At 37.2% G+C, this 18,336-nt stretch overlaps 1 long non-coding RNA gene across 2 annotated transcripts in view; it reads left to right on the top strand.

Annotated features, from left to right (window-relative positions):
* The window catches only part of LOC110483456 (uncharacterized), a 41,364-nt gene that overhangs the window by 13,322 nt on the left and 9,706 nt on the right, over positions 1 to 18,336 (top strand). The window contains exon 1 of one of the 2 annotated variants that reach the window (XR_014953372.1): positions 1 to 18,336. This exon is cut by the window's left edge and continues 13,322 nt beyond it. This is a non-coding gene — a long non-coding RNA (uncharacterized LOC110483456). The other variant, XR_014953373.1, reaches the window with a different exon arrangement.

Here is an 18,336-nt window from a genome sequence, read left to right as displayed (position 1 = left end):
AAAAAAGCAATGTTTTTAAAACAGTTTACCCAAACACCGTTATTAATGATAATAGTTGTCATTGTCTGTACATGATCATATTGATGGTTTCATGATGGAAGAAATACTGCTCAACAGATGACAAGTTCTGTTTGGCCAAGGAGGAAAGAAGAGATGTAAAAGAGACCATTAAAGACCGACACGGTCCCGATGATGCATCACCATAAAATCACTTGTAGGTGTACACAAGTCTTGCCACTCCTTCGCGCCCAGTTTCTGTATGCAAGGTCATCCTCCTGGTGCTACCTTAGAAACTGGCCTTATTCTATAGAGGACATTGAATGATAACACTGCGAGTCAGCTGACTGCTGTGTCACAGAGCTGCTGCTTTCTACATTATCGCAACTGCCAGAGCTCTTACTGCTGCAGTTTTCTAGTCGCAGTGCGGCAAAGCAGACGCATAGAACCAGGCACAAAGCAGCATAGATTTTTTTTTATTCTTATCTTTTTCATACGAGGGGAATATTCCTGGTGTTAGCGTAGGAACAGACACAGCTTGGATGTGTTGGCTTCCGCCTGGCAGCATTTTCAGCTGAGCAGGGATTGCTCGGAGCTCTGTACCCAAATTGCCTCTGAGGAAGAACGCCTGATTTCCCACTTTGCGTACTAAGAGAGTTTTTTTTCTTTATGCTACAGTGATGTACCTGCAGCAATAGGACAAAGGAGATGGTACTTGTCACTATCTGTCCGACTGGGGCCTTTTGCAGGTACTCCACGGCCGAAGCTGTGCCAGCATCCCAGGGTCAGATAGATCGGTAATACAGATTGCTGCAATTTCTTACATCAGTTAGGGCAAAGCTCAAACAAGAAACCAGACTCTCTGACCTAAATCAGTCCCAGTCCTTCTGGATACAGGGCAGCAGTCGACTAGCAATGACACAACCAGCCATCAAGTGGAGAGTCTCTGGGATTGCAATCTGTATCAGTTGGAGCCTGAGAGAATGAAACCCTTTCGGGTATCCAGTCGCTTCTTCTTCTAATACTACAAATACTACAACTGCAGCTACTACTACTGCTACTTCTGTTTTTCTTGCCTGTAAGAAGCTGTTAATTGCGGTTGGTCTCTGCCTGTACATTTGTGTGGATTAGTCTGTCTGTCTGTAATGCAGTCCTTATCTGCTCCTGCTGGAAACCGGGGCACGAAGTCAGCCTGCTTTAACAGTTGTTTCTTTCTGCGTGATGCTATGCAACTAGAATGGGTTACACTGACAACAAAGGAACAAGCACAATGCACCACTATCTTTGCTGGACTGTTACAGGAACATAGCTCTTCTTCGATATGACACCCTGATCTCTTCTCTTTGCTGGCTTTTTTTTTTTTTTTTTTTTTAATTCATCTAATCGAAGAGCCTAACAAACACCATTGTGAATGTGGCTTTTAATGATTTGGAAAAGACAGCCTGTGGAGACTGCGATTCGAGACAGCAACACATTTAGGTTATTGCCAATTTTAAATACTTGTTTTGTGAAGCACAGCCCTAAGGGACGAGCTCAGTAACTGAGGGAGAGATTGTAGATAAAGAAATAAAAATGACAAGCGTAATGGAGGCTCTGCAAAAGAGACTGTCAGAGAATCAGTTCATGGATGGCAATTTCACCAGTCTGAATCTGAATAATTCATAGATTGAAATTACCCTGCTTTCACCTTTCCATTTAAACCGGCATGATCTGAATCTCTAATAAATTTTCAAGATAAAGTAAAATGCCAATTTGAATCTGAAGAGCTTTTAAAACCAGATGCTACACCCTGAATCTTTCGATACCTTTCACAATTATCCTGTGAGAACTGCACTTCATCACGAAGCACCATTACCAGTGAAAATTACTGTGATTACAATAGCAACAATAGAATACCATCAAATGATCTCTAATCTACCTAATTTACCAAGGCTGACTGTGTGCCCATTGTGTTTCACCACGTCTGGCATTGGATCAATATCATAGTGGAACAAAAATGCCTTAGTGTGTGCTTCCTTTTGGTACCTTTAACTTTGACAGCACAGGAAAAAAATCTACCCGCTGTTAAATGTTTTTACAGCCAATCTACATGCCTGCTGTAGGATCTGATTGATTCTCTATGATTTTCTTTAGTTCTTGGGTATCAGATGTCTTTGTGTTACTAATTAGTTTATAATGTATAATCATGCACAAAGACTGCAGCAAGTGAGTGCCAGCACAGGGACCCTGCACTACTGCTGCAGTTGTAGCACTCTCACTGGGGAAGCCAAAAAGAGTTTGGTGCCTTATGTGAATAATTACTCCTGTCTGAGTTAGAAATGCTTTGTGGCATCACCGGTCTTGGTTGTACGACATGAAAAATGTATGCAAAAGCCATGGTCAAGGGAAATGATTGCGTGTAATACTAACAAGATTTTCTCCCCATTCAGCAATTAGCATGTGGTCGTGAGAGACAGGCTGTGACTCCTTCTGTGTGTGTGTGTGTGTGTGTGTGTGTTTGTGTGTGTGTGTGTGTAGGTATGCATGCACATACATAAATGTAAAGCTACTGTGCTCTGTGAATGAATACGTGCTGATCTCTGAAAGTAACAACTTTCTCTGACAAGCCAGGCGCTGTGTTTTGCCGCAATCTGCTCGGCTGTAACAAATCCCTCTTTTGAAGGTGTAAATTTCCTATAGGATGATGCATGACTTCTGGAACAGTAAGTACCATTTATGCAATATGTTGGTGGGTACAGCAATGATGCAGAATAGTATTTTATGCATAGTTTGAGTCCTTGTAACATAACTAGAATGTGAAGAAGTGAGAAATGTACAGAAGGCTAGAAGCAGGCATGGAGGCGACTGTATCTGCTGTTTGTATGTGTGTGAGTTATACACTTCAGGCTTGTTTTTCATTTTATAATCAGATTTATTCTGCCTTCATGGAATATTTTCTAAGGGAGGAAGGTAAGCGGTATTTCTTCTTATTTCTGTGGTGATGTGTTACTGTTAAGGATACTGCATGTTTACAGCACAAAGTTATATAATACAGCATGATCTAATGACATCTAATTAAATGTTTCAATATTTGTTCATGTTAAAACTGGTCAACAAAGCATATTTAAAATATGTTATTTTATTGAAAATACACTTCTAGAACTGCTATGCAAAAGCGATTTGCAGATTTTGTTTGCATTCATATTTTGCTCTTTACTGTTGTTAAATAAGTAAAGAGCAAAGTATTAAGTATTCTACCTAAATACTAATGGTCTTGAAACCTTCGATTTTTATATATTTTTTATTTTCAAAACACAATTTACTGTATTTCTAAAGTCTCTGAAGGTTTTACAGCTTGAGCTGTGATGACAAAGGAACTTGAAAGGGCACAAAATATGATTATACAAAAGTTTCAAATTTTAAATTATTCAGTAATGTAATTTAGCAAAATGCTGTCCTTAGACAACACACTCTCAAGATAGTATACTATCTGGAAATAATTCGTCCATTCAATGCTATCTTTATATTCTTCATTTTCACGTAGTATTTGAAACTTAACAAAGAAAAAGCTGGGAGCAAATACTGAAACTTTGGTAAAAGTGTAACACCTACATTATGGTACTGTGGGAATAAAATCAAGATATTTGGACTGAACTCTGCTGAAGAGAACTAGTAATTGTGGTTTATTTTATAAGGGGCATTTATGTTTTTATGTACAGAAATATAGCATACACTGGTATAACTACTATACTGCAAGGATCACGCAAACACATCAAGATATGAATGTTTTACAAAATACCGTCAGCATTTACAGTACTATTGTTACTGCCACACTTCTCCAGATTCATATGCATGGAAGTAATGCATGGAAGTCATGGTCTGTTAACCAACTGGATTCCACGGGGTATTTACAACCCTAATATTTTTATCAGTCTTATGTGCTGCAAGAGCCTGTAGAAAGCAGCTGGCCATGGGGTGCAAGGTGTCCTCACTAACAAGCGCAGAGCAGAGCTAAGGGAGAGCTCATAAGCTATTGGTGGCTTCACATAAGGGCCCAGTCCAAATCCTTCTGTGGAACCACACTGGAGTCCTCTAACTTTGTGTTTCTGTTATTGAACTTTATACATGCCCCTAGTTTTCTCCCACTGCTCCATACTGGCTGCACATTCCAAAACATGAAGTGCTGGTCAGGCCTAATGCTGTTTGTCAGTGTGAGCCCCTGCAGGATTTGTCAGATGCTGTTAGGACAGCACACTCAGGAGGTGAAAGCATCAAAGAGACTCTGCTAAAAGTACTTTGGACAAGTTTGAAAACCTTGGGAAGTGAACTCTGCCACTTGGGGTGATGTGTGTTTCAAAGGCAACAGGATTGCACCCTGTCAGCAGGATACACTGCACACACAAATGGGGAAAAAAAAGCCTTTAAACCTTTCCAGATTCAAGAAATATTACTTAATAGTAATATTACTGAATAGAAAGTTTTAAAATGCAGTGAAGTTATATCATCCATGTATTTTCTGTATTTTCTATCAGATAGCTATAGCTGAAGTGTTTAGTATTTATAATTGTGTTTATATAGTATTTATAATTGTGTTTATTTAGTATTTATAATTGTATTTATAATGTGTCAAAAAAATGGCAGATTGCAACATGAAACTTCTAAAATAAGGCTACTAATTTCAGCAATAGGGATTCTACTGTTAATATACATCATATCAAAAGATATATTAGTCTGTTTTTATGCCTGTTTTTCACTATTTTACACTCGCTTATAAATCAATCTCCAATGGCAAAGGAAGGACAAAATCCTTCTTTACATGAGTTCCCAACTAAACTGAGTAAAATTTTCCCTCCAGTGAAATTATTCCCATGCATTTGGTGGACCTTTATCTGCAACTAGGCAGCAACCGTGATGCAACCGCACACATGAAAAACATACTGGAGCCCATTCAATTACCACAGAATTTATTAACAAGTCTCCCTGTGCCATCAACATTAAAGATAGATCCATTAATTTCCTTCCATTGCATCTTTTTTGTGAAAGTTGCTGTTATTTTGTTTTCCCTGATTACAAGGGTCCTGTATAGTTGACACAATGCTGAATAGAAGATCCTTTCTGTTCACCAGGACACAAGACCTGAGCCAAACATACACTGAAAACAGTATCTCAGGATAGGTTTATTTGACAACTGACAAGACCTTCTCATCTGTAGTCGATAATATTTGTTCTCACTTGCTTGTCAATTCTGAATTATCATCTGCTATAAAACACACAAGTTCTAACCTGTAATGGTTGTATCTATTTGGACAAGAGCCCTGAGGATAGGGGGTCTGTTGTGGGTTTCATTGGGGTTTTTTTTCACTGTACTGTTGCTTTGAATTAGTTGCAACTGCCTATGGAAATATGATCCCTTAAGAATGTAGAGACATACATTATTAATGATTATGTATGAAAATTTGCTAGATTCCCCTGCCTTCTGGCTGCTATGAATTTCACACCATCATCCCCAAAGAAAAACATTAGGGAGAAAGTAAGACCAATGTAACTTGAAATTAAAACAGCAGCATTTCCAAACCAATCATTTTTGACACAGGAAATTCAGAGTTAAACAGAAGAAAATCCAAGTGGTTCACTGACACAATTAAAATACCTGAGCAGCTCCCTTCCTCTTTGATGTCATAACTCCAGGATGTGGTAGAGGTAAATAATTTTGCCATGTCAGTTTTTACTATACAGATAGGATCAAAAACCACCTTTGGCTTCAAAAGTATTTGCACTGCATTTCATAGTATCAGTTCAGTTTCTTTATAGACTATAAATGTACACCTGCTCTGTGCTTTTAGCTGTGTAACATTACCAGAAGTTCTGAAAATCAGATGATTTCTGACTAACCAAAAGAGGAAAATGAAATCCTAAATGGGAATAGCAGAAGAAGCAATGGGTTTCCCAAGTCTCATTCCAACAGAGATTCTTGCTGGGGCTTTTCCAGGCCAGGTTAAACTTCTTATTGTGTTAGAACTTGTTCTTAAAAAGCTCCCATATTTAAAAATGAGCAGAATTCAAAATATGGCCAAAGTTTTGCCTAAAACCATAATGGATTCTTCTCATTTTCTAACTACATTTGATATTATTTCTGCCACAGGTCTTGCCTCAAATTTTACCAAGAAACTCTGTCCTAAAGAATATTTGCAATGCTATACTTCATTTGTAGATGGTCATGCATAGTGAAGCACACACAACAAATTAGTAGTTGTGGTAAAGGCTAAACTGGCAAATGTTGTTAAAATAGCAAATATATAAATTGATTCATTATGGTGTTGTCACGGTACTGTTCACTAATACTCAATATTTCAGAGAGATAGTGCAGAAATAATATCAAATGCCTATGTTCATTCAAAACCCACCTGCAGTGGCACAGCAGTCACAACAACTGGCTACCCCTCTAACCTGCAGGTAAGAAGTTTCACTGAGGTAGCCAAAGGATGAGATCCCCCATCTTGTGCTCCTAAAAGCAGTATCCTGGTTGGTGGGGCCCGAGAAGAGGCAGGTGTGCAGAGGGGCATTGACATGACTCCCTTCTGACTCACCTACAAACCAAAAGTGGGAAAACATTATTAAGTAGTTAAAGACGACTAGGAACATCTTTAATTTCTATGTTTTCAGAGGCAGCTTTTCTGCAAATTTGTCAAATTGATACCTAGCACGACTATCTGTGTGCTGAAACTCCAAGTCACACAGAAATTTTAACTTGTCAATTGATATTGTGGAAAAAGGGTCCATAACCCAAGAGACTACACTAATGTTTAATCATATACATTACCTTTAGTTTGCATGTAAATGGCACTGCCTATGCCACTGCACCCATCATGTCTGTAAAGTGACCATGTATTTCAGATTTGTCTTAAGCAGCTTCATCCCATTTAAACTGGCCTTTTTGGTAATGGTATTTTTGCTTTTCTTTTGAGTAACATAGCATGCCCTTTGTTATGCATGCAAGTAAGCATGAATTGTTGCAACTCTTTTTGTCAAAAGGTATCGCTTTTCCTCAAAGCTTGTCTGTACTAAACTTACCACCTTTCTATGAGGGGCAGCCTGCCTCTGCAAGCTGATGGGGTTCATATGGTTATGAATTGCTTGCAGTTGTATTTTTTGTATTCCGTGTTTGTTTCCTTATTTTAGAAGTTGGAGTGCACCCTTTTGTCTGCCACAGAACTTAATGCTACGTAATTATTTTTTAAAAAATCAACATGCTTCATCTTCTGAATGCCTCAGAGTGTGTGTGACTTCCTGAGCTCTCAGAGCAGAATCTAGAGTATGTGCAGGATGGATTTCATTGAGGAGGAAAAAAAAAATTAAAAATAATGAAATTTTCTGGTGCTTCTGATAGTTTGCCTCAATTTAGACAATACTTGTAGCCATAATCTTTGAGTCTTTATTTTACTTTTGTAAATAAGTACCTCTAAACACAATTCTTTCACCTTATAGGGCACTTCATGAAAATAATTTCTTCAACAAATGTGAGTCACATAATGAATCAGTAACAGTTGGGGGAAATCCTGATGGAAAGTAGTGCTCTCATCATTAGTGCTGTGTGTGGTAAATTAGGAGCAGGCTCTTCAGGAAATGAGGACAAAAAGGCGGAATTGCTGCTCATTAAGAGTTTGTCTTGAGCACAGAGTTCATGCTCTTTAAGAACAATATGAACATCCTAAGTTTGTGTTTGAGATAAATACATATATACACACACACATATGTAACTTGGGGGAATTTTGATCACTAGCTAATACACAAAAGTTATAAAATCAGCTACTCCAAAGAATTCTAAGTTTCCATGGTACTTTGAGAATGTTAGGGGCAAAAAATAAAATATAGTTGTCAAGGAGTATCATAAATGTGTGAAAATTACTGAATATCTAACCACATTTTTTGGGTTTTTTTTTTGGGGGTTTTTTTGGGTTTTTTTTGGTTTTTTTTTATAAAGCATTCAAATGCTGTCTTAATGTAGTACTGAAAAATTCCCAGCCTCCCTTCTGTTTCAAATTTGGAGAGGTCCTTTCATGTTCCACTAGAACAGTAGCCTAGGGACTCTTGGCAGGTACGTATTTCTATCCAGATATTTTATATTATTTGTGGATAAGTAGTCTACTTTCTTCCACAATTTCTGTGCATTCACAAGAGCACAGTGGAAAATATTTGCATTACTATATATTTAACCACAATACCTGTCAAGGGAAAACAATTTTATTGTACAAGGCACTGTATGAAGGGAAAACAAAAGGTCCATACTTTGGAGTCGATTTTTATCTGAAGGAAGAATAATAATCACTATATATTTGAGAAGACAATGGGCCATTTTCAGATAAAGATAATTTTTAGAAAACATATAACAACGCTATAAATTATAGCTGAAAGAGTCATATTATAAGAGTAACCCAGTTTTTGAACAACGTTATTGCAAGCCTCTTACCTATTTTTATCAAAAATGGAATGCATTCACAGTGATGAATTGATGATTGCATTTAAAAGAAAATGTGACTCCTACTCCCTCCAAACAATAACTGCCTTCAGGACCTGATTAAATGTTAGAAATTACAATAATAATACCCCTTAACCAATCATTCTTGCAGCATTCATAAACTAACATGTAGCAGAAAGTGATTTTAATATGTGTGTGTGTAACTCTGGATAAGCTTTTCTTCTGCCACCACCAGTTTAGTAAACTTTATGTATCTTCTGCACAGTTTTAAGAACTTATCAGGCCTGGGTTGGAGTGACTTCTAGCCAATATTCTGTATATATAGTTAGCCAATAGTTGTATATTTATCAGTGCTCACTTAAACACAATGCAAACAGGTCTTTTCATGCTCATGTAACAACCTACCATGGTAACAGGGAAGTTTCTGTGTTTTCATCTAAACAATTCACAGTAAATTGCTGATTTTCCCTACCCACAGACAGACCAGTGAATTTTAAGAGACAAATTTGAAGTAAGAAAATCTATAAAATAAACTAATTTGTCCTGGTATATTAGAAGTAGGGAAACTTCGTGGTTTAGACATATATGGAATTTACACCAAAAGTATTTGTGAATATTCCCATTATGTGGATTTGGTTTTTAATGATTATAACTATAAAGTTTGGCTGGGTTTTCAGTTTGGAAAAACGTGGTCATTAACCTGCATCAGGGCTGTGAGTTTAGTTGAATTCCTTCACAATCCAGGTTTGTTCAATCTTGCTATATCTGCATGAGAAAATTCTTCAAGTGAGTGAGGTGAAATTATATGAAGGGATGAAATGGCTTTTGCACAATTAGGAATGCAATTTTCATTGATGAAGGATAAGTATCTAATTATTTTAGAAGTCTCTGTCACCAAGTTTATTAAAAGTATATTTACTCTTTCCCCCCACCTCTTTTAAGATTTATTACCACTTGCAAATCACTTTTATTTAATATTCTTCCTTACTCCAAAACTGGTTTATTCAAATTTCTGATAATTAATAGACACCACCAAGGGTATTCAAACTGTGTTTAATATCTTCCCAAATATTAAATTTTCCTTCTGTATTAGAACATAGTCTATTGAGAAGACTTACTTCAAAAATCAGCACATCCAAATGCCAGAGTTAGAAATTCAAACTAGTCCAAAACAAAGATAAATCAGAAACCATTGATTACTGACTCTATTTCATAATATTTCCAATGTTGATGACCACTAGAGCATTTCTACTGATTTCATTCTTTGAGGCTCAGTTTTCTAGTTAAATCATGAATCCTTTCAGAGCTGGAAAGCTACTTGAAGCAGAATTTTGGACCTTGTCTGTCCCATTGCATCATAGCAGAGACATGAGTCTCAAGTAAAACCTGGAGATGATACATTGAGGTTAAATACATACATACAACCAATAAACAGAGACTTCTGACAGTGGGGCGTGGTGTGCAGGATTGACATGAGTCAGAAGTTAGAAGGGACAGGACAAAAATTTGATATTCTTCATTGCATTTTAAGAATCAACTTTGGTGGGACGCGCTACCTAGTATGAGCCAAATCATCTTTTGAGTTCTTAGCAATGGTTTGGGTTTTGCTCACAACCTCTTCACCATCAGCAAAGGTGTAAAATTCAATGGAGAGACACCTTTGTTTTCATCTCTCTGACCTCTTCTGACCACTGATCACACCAAATGTATTAAATTTCACCCCATATTGTAGTTGCATTTCCATTGTTTGCAGCCTTCAGAGACACACAATAACCTGGCACTTAAGATTGCTTGTCTTTGTTTCTCCTCCTTGGAAACTGCAGTTTCACTTTCAAAAGCTAAATCAGCAGCTCTTCATTTACAAGCCACAGTAAAAGTTTACCAAGTCCCACCTGGTGGCTGGATGCTATTGGGTTGGGCAGATCAGACTTCACAGAAGAGAAACACATTCCTCTGTTTAACAGACAAGGCATGGTGTCCTCCCAAAAGTTTAGTAAGCCTTCAGGCTCATAGCTTCAGTTAGATGTAAATGGCAAAAGCTACTGAACACTGTAGCTCAAATACAGGTAAGAAGAGGTTAAAAAACAGAAGAGAAGAAACATTTTCATACTAACATAAATTGAATTAAATTGAACTGAATATTGAGTTATGTTTTGACATTTTCACAATAAGCTAACAGCTATGCAGTTGCTAATACAGTTTTTTCCATAGTAGATCTTTTGCAAGTGAGCTTACAGAGAAGACAAATTATAAATAATTTATATAAAAAATACATTTATAATTACATACACATGTGCACACTTGCACTTGCAAATAGGAACTTTTAACACAACTTTATGCATATGCAGTTATTTAACTTTATTTTCAGTAGGTTTCTGTCACTTATTTATATTTTCACACTGATAGGGAAATACCACTATTTTGCCTTTGCAGTGTTTCGCTTTTCTTTCTGCTGCTTGGCTTTGCTGATGAGAGAACACAGATTAGTTTTTAAATAACTGTAGGTCTTCAGATAGCATGGTAGCATACCACAGATCTGAATTTCAGGAGCCACTACAGTGCTGGGTGAAACATACTTATTAGCTATTAATAGTGAAACTAGAACAGGCATCAGAAGCTGCACAAGCAAACCTTAAGAAGTGCTTTCATGTTGGATCTCTAGACTAAACCCCTGACTGCAATATCAGCAAATTCTCTCTGTGTTAGTGGAAATTAACTTCATAACATATTCCTTGTTTTCTTTGGACATCCTTTCTGAACTTTAAGTCATTCTTCTAACTCAAATATGTTTGTCTTTTGCTTGCTTTTTTATTTCTGATATTCAGATTGCATCTTTCCATAGTGACCATCAGGGGCTTTTTTCCTTAGAACTGATTTAGACTAACAGCAAATGCTCATCTGAGGAACTCAGGGGCCAAATGTGGCTCAACTGGTATAAATAAATAGGCAGATGTTATTTTCCATCTGTGTCACTTTGTTGTCCACACAGTGATAATACTGTTGTCTCCACCTTTAAAGAAAACAAGGCAAAGTAAAAGTAGTAGAAATATACACTATAAAACTCAGGAAAATTAGAATGTGACAAATTGCAGCTTCACATTAAAAAGAATTAACTTCCAACCATTAAGTACAGTTCAATACCTATTTATCAAGTTAAATTATTTTCCTGTTGCAAAGCACAAATATAATTACAGAGGTCTTTTACATGAGGATGGCACTTGCTTAAGGACTATTTTTAACACTGTATGCATAAATCAAGTTTAATTTCAATTTTATGTCTTTTTTTTTCCCACACTTTCAGGAGATAGGCAAACAATGCTGGAAACAATCTCTTGGATGATCAAAATACAGTCTTTTGCTTACCAAGGGAAGTATGCTTGTGGCATTTTCCATGAACTCAACAATCCTCACCATTAATAGCTTGACCTGTTATTTCCTTGTCCCCATAACTTGTATTGAAAGACTACTCTAGAACTTCACCACTTTTATGGCCAGAATCTCTCTAGCTTCCAGTTTAAATTTATTCATGGCCAAATTACACTTATTTGTTCTTGTGCCAGCATTGTCTGCTAGGGTAAATAGTTTTTTTCCTTGTCTACTGTTTACCACCCTATTGTGGTTTAAGAGAATAATTATTTCCTGTATCAGTTTTTGTTTCTACTAGACTAAACAAGCAAAAATTTTTGAGCCTTGTTCTTAAAAGGAATTCACTCTGGTGATCAATCCAGTTCTTCACCTGTTTCACCTTCCACAGAAGTGATGAAAAAAAACTGTGTGAGATCTCTCAGGTGCTTTAAGCAATGGCATAGATTTTTAATTTTGTCTAATATGAAATAGTTTATCTGGTTCATGGCACTGGGTGGCATCTGCTTTTTCATGCATGTATCCCACTGGCCACTTAGCAAGCCTGCAGTCAGCTAATATGCATACGTAGATCTATCTCCTGTGTTATTTACAACTGATATGCTCCTAGTTTACAGCATAGTTTTTAATTAATCCTTGACTGCATGTCTCCAGTGCCAACACCATGTGTTTCAAGAGTGAGTTTAGCAGTGTGTATTTTTAATGTGCTTTTTCCAAGGGTAACACATGTTTGGGATAAGCTGATGCCAAAGATAATAGAAAAATAAAAAGGAATAATGTTGTGAGACCAAAGAGAGGCACTCAGCACACTGACAACACCAGGCACAGCGTATTAAGGAATAAGGACTTTTCACAAATGCCTCAGTGTAATATGATAGAACATAAATGTTTGAGTGTGATACACTGCACACAATACATTAGGACATTCTTTTTTAGCCTTGTATACTCACAGCTGCTTAAATGTCGCATTTCAAAATAATTAGGATCATTATATCAATTACTTCCAGGGTAAAAAAAGCTTTGATACTGCCTGGTTGTAAAGGCTCCATTTAAGGGCCACACATTCTGGAATGAAGACTATATAACTCCTAAGTTTTAATGGACAAGGCCACTTTCACAAACACATTGATGATTTTGGACTGCACATTCAAATAACTAGAAATTTAGAAACTTTGTATCCTTAAGAAAATAACAGATATTTCCTCATTTTAACGTGGAAGCCATCAATCTATAAAATACCTTTAGCTGTGCAATTACAGATAGCAGGAGGGTAGTAAATTCTAACACTTGGCAGCTTCGCTCTTCAATAGAAAGATAAACTAGATTCTTGAAGTATTTTTTAGAGAGAGAAAGATTATTTTAAAGTCTTGTGATAGCTTTTTTTTTTTTAATTATGCATAAGAGTGCTGGATGAGAAAATTTATTTAAAAGAGTTATCTACTAGGGCATGCAGCTTTAGAGAAATCTTGAAAAATCATTTTTGTCAGTTTTAAATTTGATGAGAAGGGAATCTGTATCTGCTCAGGATTATTTTATTAAGTTATTAAAAGGTAGTTTTACTTAGTGTGCCCTCCTTGACTATTGCTACATAATACCTTCTTTGATGTTGAAGTGGTAAAGCGAACACATTAACTTTTTGACACATTAGAAGTCATGTTTAATACGTTTTATTTATTAAATAAATAAATGGAGGATAAATTAAATAATCTTCTGTGGAGCTGATAGTTGTGCAATAAACACTGGTGTACAAAGCAGGGGAATGCCTGGAGTGCACTGGGATACAGCTCTGGGGTTTCTGGCACAGAAAGGACATCAGCCCGTTGGAGTGAGTCCAGATGAGAGCCATCATGATGATCAGAGGGATGGAGCATGTCCCTAGTGAGGAATGGCTGAGAGAACTGGGATTGTTCAGCCTGGAGAAGAGAAGGCTTTGGGGTGACTTAATTGTGGCCTTCCAGTACCTGGAGGGAGCCTGCGCAAAAGGTGAAGAGGAACATTTCACAAGGGCATGTAGTGAAAGGACAAGGGGAAATGTCTTCAAACTGAGAGTAGGTTTAGATTAGGTATTAGAAAAATCTTCTTGATTGCGAGGGTGTGGAGGCACTGGAACAGTTTGCCCAGAGAAGCTGCGGATGCCCCTCCCCTAAAAGTGTTCAAGTCTAGGCTGGAGGAGGCTTTGAACAAACTGGTCCAGTGAAAGGTTTCTCTGCACTTGGCAAAAGGTTTGAAGCTAGATGATCTTTAAGGTTTCTTCCAAACAAAACCATTCTAGGATTCTATGATATGCAAATATTGTCTTCAAAAAGTAAATTAATTGATAGTTCTGTCATAAGAGTTTATTTTCTTTACCCATAATTCACTGTATTTTTAGAAATATTTGATATCAGAAACTTGCAGGCCTTCACTGCATCAGGGTGCAACCGAGTGATCATATTAACTTGACAAGATTAATTTCAAAACTGTTCTTTCCCTTAGTACACCCCTTTCTTTTTTTTGCTAGTTATAATTAATAAAAGTATTTTTCAAACTGGGACAAAGATTTTTTATTAGTCTTTCCTCTTTAGACAATGATACACTTTTTGTGTTGATAAAGGAAAGGTATTTACAAAGTGCCTGACAAAGTGAAGCATCACAGAAAGTAAAACGTAGTAGTGGGTAACATTACCCCACTGATTTTAATCTCATAGAGGGTTTGGGCTAATTAAGAAAGAATAAAACTACATATGACACATAACAGACACATTGCTTTATATACTGCTGGAGGATACACAGGACCATAGGGGTCATTGCAAGAACATACAAGAAAAATAAAACACAATTTCTGCATCCAAGTACAGCATGTTTTGCAGATAAACATGGCATATACTTGTTTGACAAGATGTTCTTTTGCACAGCATAATTTTGTTATTAATACAGATTCTACACAGACAGATACTTGTTAAGTGATTTGAGATAGCTGGGGCAGGGGGCAGGCAAAGAGCAGAGAATCACCCTTCAGCATTTAATTACATGTGAAACACTCACTTAATACAAAATAAGAGTTTCTCCTCTTGTGCAGTACCTTCTAGTGCTATTTTGAAATGAAAATCAATAATAATTTCCCAAGATGAGAAAATTTATGCTTCTCTGAGGAGCTGGCCTCACCAGTAAGTTAAAACTGTTTGGCACCTATATGGAGAAGCGTCCAGAAAATATTTTCTGTGTAAAACAGAGATTGTTTTTTTCCTCTGTTGTTTTCTCTTTATTACTTGTGTTAGTTTTCTTGCTATTAGATTTCTTGGAGTTCTGATTCAGGGCAAAATAGATCTGTTGTTTCCTGAAAGAAGATTACTTAGTATGGAGATGGTAAGGTATCTTTGGTGAAATAAATCCATTTTAAGAGGGCTGAGGTGGATGTAAACCAGAAGGATATGATAAGTCTCAATTTCACATTGTAAGGAGTACCATGTTAACTCAAGACAAAAATGGAACAAAAATCTGCTCTGGGAATTAGGAGCCGTGCATCAGCAGGGATGCTGCTGTGCCATGCAGACTGATGGGACAGCAGCACAGAGCCATGTGCCCTGCTCCAGCACTGATTCCAGCTTCCCCTTCCCCATCCCCTGGGATGGCAGTAGCTTAAAATGATATAGTCTGCAATGATACAGGTCTACATTATATGAGGGCTTTGGCACCTTGGTCCTGCTTTAGAGTAGTTTAATGCTGAGAGAAACTCTATAGATGATGAGGATTTTTCTGTCTTTCAAGTGACACCTTAAAATCAGGCATGTCAGGGCATATTTTGTGTGTATGTCTGGAGTGTTGTATGCAAGTATTTGTTGACTTGTGCTTTCAGAGAAGGCAGTATGAGTATTGTGCACAGCCTGTGTGACTACTGAAATTATATATTTGAGTCACAAATGTGCTCCCAGTCTCACTGCCCACACATTTCCTGCTGCTTTGCACACAGAACTGCAACAGGCAGGGCTGGTTTAGGAAGCTATTTGCTCTTAGTAGAGCATGCATTCCCCAGTGGAGGTGGGAAGTGAAAGAAACTGTACCAACTGGGAGCCAAATAGCAGACATGGTGAGATGCTGCAACTGATGAAGGTTTATAATACCAGGTTATTTCCAATTTCTTTAAATAAATTGATTATTTATTTCCAGTTTCTTTAATAATTGCAGGTTACTGTAATTATAAAAAAAAAAAAACAAACCAGGAAATAAATAGTCAATTCCTCCCTTACAAGCACTTTATATATGAGATGTGCAAAATGGTTGAGTTGAAAGTGAGATAAGGCTGCTTAGGCTGTGCACCCGAGCTGGATGTGGGTTACTCCCTTTTAGGTGTGTGGTCTAAGCTTCAGGTGATGGGAGTGGTTCCATGTTTTTTGAAGTTTTTCTTCTTTTTTCATTTTCCTCCTGGCATATCACAGGCCTTTCCCATGAGCAGTGTCAGCAGCAAAAATCAAGCAGATGTCTCATGGGGCTGTTCCCATTTTGGTACTACAGTATTACATACACTGGGTCACCAAACTTTCTTTTTGCATGTTCCCCTCTGTCTGAGCTTAAGCTAAACAGTTTGTTCATTTAAAAAACACTATAAATGCCCTAGAAACCACCAAAAATTACCCTCACAAAACCCTTGAAAGTTCACTTCCAAATTTGAATCTGGTCTTTCTTTTTGTCCAATCCTGAGACTTTATCCTCGACTTTGTTGAGTCATTGCAAGCTTTGTGTCATTTGCAGAATCCTAGAAGGTGGATTACTGTAAAGTAAGAACAGACTTTTAGAGGCTTCCAGTGTGACCATCCAGGTTGAAAGTCCTTTTAATAAACTTAATCAGTCAATGATAATAAAAAAAGAATTTTTCACACCATTCTGGCTTTATTAGCAGGGAAAAAAACCCAATAAAACAGATACCCTGACAAAATAAAAAACCAGCAGGTTCACTTATTACTAAAAAGTATAAAATGTTAACATAAAAGGTATTTTTAAAGTAACATTTATGAGTGTTATACACATGAACATTGAACATATATTCCCTTAAAACATCTAGTAAGGAAATAAAACATCCATTTGCATTTTACTTTTGCACATAGGTTTATAAAGATAACATATGTATCTTTTTGTATGCTGAGCCATTGCTTTGTCTCTGTCTCAGCCTGTCCAGGGTGTATGAATATTGACTAACATACACCCCACGATGTATTATTGCTTACTTGAAGCATAATACTGCATGACCTTGTTTTTTCTCTTAATTATATTTTTCCCTTGTAGGAAAGTAAGTTTACTCACTCTGAATCGTGCCAAACCGCATAATTTGGAAAAGAATATTGTGGCTCAACTTGGAAAGTACTAACTGGGCTCCAGCCATCACTGGGAAAGCTGTATAGTCTTTTACTATTTTAACTGGCCAAATGCCCTTTGTTACCACATTAACAGTCTCCCTGTGGTGCATGTAACTTTGATATTATTTCCACTTTTAAGCTAAATTTGACCAGATGAAAGACACAAACCCTCCAATTTTGAAATAAAAAATACAGCATGTTTTGTTAATCCTGTACTTCAGAAGGAAAGCCTGTGAAAACGATAACCTTTGTCTGCTGGCCAAAGTTTTTGTTCAGTAAACCCATCCTGCCAGCTGTTCTCGTTGGCAAGAGGAAAGATAATATTTTGGTATCTTTAATATCTCCATTTTGAGCCGAAGTTCTGCTTGTGCCATCATTTAAATCATGCATGTTAACATCGGTCTGGCGAACAATGCTGCCCTTAATAAAAAGACCTCAGTTTGGATGGTATCACCGTAATGTTGCAATAAAGCTGCTTCAGATTGCCACATACAGCTTAAATCATCCACTGCCTATGGACTTTTGCAGGTGCTGTGGACTGTGCTGCTGGAGAATTACTTTCAAAGGCCTGAAGAAGACACTGAGGGAGATTCAAAGGTGCATTTTGGTCCAATGACATCAGGAGCTAAAGGCGCAAAACACCTCAAAAGTCTGGGCTCCCACTCACATGCCTTTGGTCCTCATATCTTGAAGCAGACTAAACAAGGATCACCTTGGTGACTAAGATCCAGTCCCCAGCAAATGAGGAGGGACGGCCAGATAGAAACACTGGTATTTCTAAGAGACACAAAGTGGTCACCTAAAGCTCTAGGCCTAGACAGATAAACTTCCCACATTGACAATATCTGAATCAACATGTGCATAGGGAAAGCTCTCTCTCCAGATCCATTTTTGACTGCAAGTTTTAATTTCTTTTGGAACATAAAGGGTGTTCTCATCACGTTTAAGAACATTTAAGAATGTCTTTCTCAGTTTACAGGTAACCTGAAGCCAGGGTGGTTACAGGCATATTGGATCCCACACCTTGGCAAAGGATTATTTCTGCACATGTTTCAGGACAGCTCAGCACTAAAGACTTATAAGGAGAGAGGAAAAAATGTATGATTCTGGAAAACTTTGATTGGATCCCTTGAAGGTTTCAAAGATGTCTTAAAGTCCTCAATGAGCGCAAGCAAAATGATTCGTATAAAA

This window comes from Lonchura striata, chromosome 2, assembly GCF_050655825.1.
Source record: "Lonchura striata isolate lonStrDom1 chromosome 2, ASM5065582v1, whole genome shotgun sequence".
In the NCBI taxonomy this organism is placed as follows: domain Eukaryota; kingdom Metazoa; phylum Chordata; class Aves; order Passeriformes; family Estrildidae; genus Lonchura; species Lonchura striata.
This window is presented reverse-complemented; position numbering and strand designations above follow the sequence as displayed.